Source organism: Giraffa tippelskirchi, chromosome Y (genome assembly GCF_054371585.1).
Source record: "Giraffa tippelskirchi isolate mGirTip1 chromosome Y, T2T-mGirTip1v1.2.pri, whole genome shotgun sequence".
NCBI lineage: Eukaryota > Metazoa > Chordata > Mammalia > Artiodactyla > Giraffidae > Giraffa > Giraffa tippelskirchi.
Window position 1 is genome coordinate 21383486 of NC_137290.1, and position 3514 is coordinate 21386999.

The window sequence follows — 3514 nt, forward strand, 5'->3', positions numbered from 1 at the left end:
CATGAGAAGAAGGGGACGATAGAGGATGAGACGGCTGGACGGTATCACTGACTAGAAGGACATGATTTTGAATAAGATCCAGAAGTTGGTGTTGGACAGGAAGGCCTGGCATGCTGCAATTCATGCAGTTGCAAATGTCAGACACGACCGAGTGACTGAGCTGAACTAAACTGATTTAGAGACATGTAACTTTTCTTTATTATTGGCTTTGCCATAAGGAGAAATTGCAAGAGTGCATGTGTCTCTGGAGGGGTGCTGAACTCAGGCTCTGACCCTTCTGTCCTATGTGAACTGTACATGAACACATGAAGACATGATAAGCAACTGGCAGCCTGCTCAGATCTTGGACGGAGATGTTGTCTCGGAGGCTGATATAACAGCACCATCTTGCCTTCTGTTCTCACTGACCCAAACATTCCTCTCTGCCTTCGTGGAGGAAAGGGCCATAAATTTTAGCTAGATTACACACCTTTGATATCTGCAATGTGTAATATTTTGTGCTGTCAATGTGTCAGTTTTCGCTATGTGGCCTTAGAGACTTCTCTCAAGAATGGCCCTTTTTTGCATTTTTGTCTCTGGTATACCCATTGTTTAGGTTGCTACGTCACTTCACCTCTGTCAGATTGTCCTCAGAGCATTAAAGCTGGATCTTTACCATAGGGCAAATGATTCTGCCAAGATATCCCTCCCAGATCCACCTCAATGACGGTGGATAGGAGCATACGATCTTCTTCTCTGCTGGTAGTTTCACTTAAGGACACGCATTTTTGTTTTTCTTTCCCTTGATTATGTTGCTCTATGTGATCCCAGAGTTCTCCACTGTCACTGATCTGAAAGGGTTTACTACACTTTTACAATGTCCTCTCCAAGACCAGCCTCAGCCCCTAAATGCTTTGTGTCTTTTTATGCCTCTTTTATTTTGTCTATCTCCTTTTGAAAAGACATGTTTGACTTTCTTGATATCTTGGGCCAGTCAACCGTGTTCACAATTTGTTTTCTGGAAGTTCTTCCACGTGTAGTTGATCCTTAGATGAACTCGTTGGGGAGAGAGTGGTCTTTGTCTCCTATTCCTCTGATATTTTGCGACCAAACTTCAACCTGCAAGACCCATTTTATTACATGAATTGTTGCAGTTCTTTAGCCACTAAGTCATCTTTGACTCTTTGTGTCCCTTGGACTGTTGCACATCAGGCGTCTCTGTCCCTCACAATCTCCCATAGATTTCCCGAGATCATGTCCTATGAATCGCTGATGCTATCCAAATGTCTCATCCTCTCTTACCTACTGCTCCTCCTGCTTTCAACATTTTGTAAAGATCAGGGTCTATTCTAATGAGTCAGCTCTTTGCCTCAGATGGACAAGGTTTGGAGCTTTATTTTCAGCATCAAACCTTCTAATGAATCTTCAGTGTTGATTACCTTAAGACTCACTGGATTGATCTTCCTGCAGTCCATGGAACTCTCTCTAGGCCACCAGAGCAGAGTACTTCAAAATAACCAATTATTTGGTGTTCTCACATCTGTACATGTCTTTGGAAAGACAGTGGTTGTGACTCTATTGGCCTCTATTGGCCAAATCATGTCTTAGTTTTTAAAAAATCTTTCTAAATTTGTCACAGCTTTTCTGTCAAGAAGCAACTGTCTTGTAATTTTAAGGTTGTCGTCACCATTTGCAATGAATTTAGAGTCACAGAAAATGAAATCTCTCATTTTTTCTGCATGTTCCCGTTTTATTTGCCTTGAACTGGTGGGAACAGATGCCATGATCTTACTTTTTGTAATACTGACTATTCAAATGTCCTGTTTAGCAAATGTTTCTGTGTAATTAGTGACAATTATTGTTTTCTTGAAACTTTGTTTTCCCTCAGTGTTTAGGATAAGAAATTACTCTCTATATGATTTCTAACACAATAGCTACTCATTTTATGTAATACTGATGATTTTAATTTTCCTACTGAAGTCGTGTGTACTATGACTCTGTGAAAACTTGGTGAAATATTGCTAAAATACCCAACTTGTGAAACATTTCCACATTAACGCAATGTCTTAAGACTGTTCGAGATATCTAGTTTTTCTTTTTTTTTCCCTAATAAGGAAACTAGGCAAATGCAAAGGATTACAATATCAAGAAGATATGATATGGAGAGGGGGCAGGCAGCTGAACCACCACAGTATGAAGGGACAGAAATCTGATTCATCCATGCTTTCTATTGTAATATTTGGAACAACAAGTTAGTGATGAAAGAAAATTTTACCTATTGAGGTATGGAGAAGATATTCTGATGTATACAACACTGACTTTCATTGTTAGGCTATCTAGAATAGCCTGATTATGACCAATGCACTGTGCATTTTGCATCTATTTTACCCATTAAAGGGAAATACATTTTTTTTAAAAAAGTGTAGTAGCTGTATCCCAAATGTAACTAGTTGACCACTAGGAATATTGTTCAGATACGTTCCTTTGTTATTGGAACTTTAATTTTTAAAATTTTATCCAATGTAAAGATAGCAGCTGCTTTCTTAGAACAATATCTTTAAACACTTTACAGTTGCAATTTTATGGGCTGAAGGTCTCATCCGATATACGAAATCCAGCTCTTATTATAGAAAGAATAACAGAAGATGAGCAAGGTAATGGCATAGCCTTGAGCAAGAGGACCAAAATTGTTCAGCCTGAAAATTATACCAAATAGTTCATTTACTCCCTTGGGTGTGGCAATTGTTTTGCCAGCTTAATAAACAGGCTTTAAATTACATTTTCACACACACACACACACAAAAAAGATAAAAACTTGGAACAAGACACAAGTCCTGAAGCCATTTAAAGTTGTATTTACTGGATATTTGTAGCATATTTTACTTGAGGAGAATAATTTCTACTCTTATATAAGTTTTTAAAAATACTAATGCAGGGAGTTATTAGATGCTATTAACTTCTTATGATTAAAGGAATCAATTTTTCTTAGTTTTTTTGATTTACCTGGGTTTAAAAATTTACTAAATAATTGTTTTCCTTTGATGTTAGTTGCATTCTATCATAATCCAAATTTTGAACGAGGTAATCCTCAAATTTAGTAAGAATGAAAAGAAGAGTTGGGAGTAAAAATGTCTCTACTGTATCTTCATTATTCCGAGATTATAAGAAGCATGTTAAAGCAAGGGGTAATGTGGATGATCACAACTCTGACTTTCATCCTGAAACTAGAGGACAGAGTGTATTTTCAGCCTGCACACATTTAAGTGTGCCATGCTTATGAAAGCCTTCTACCATCCAGATAGCTGCTGATGCAAGTGCCTGAACTTGAAATGATTTCTCTTCTCCATCATAAATATCAGTTAGACCACAGAAGCATATTGTGATACAGCAATCTGCTGCTGCTTTAGTTGTTGTTGTTGTTTTAATTTAAGACTAATTTCTTTACAGAAATTTTCTGTATTCTGTCAGAATTAAAAATAAATCAACCATAGAGGCACATATATCCCCACCCTTTGGGAACACGCTCCCATCTCCC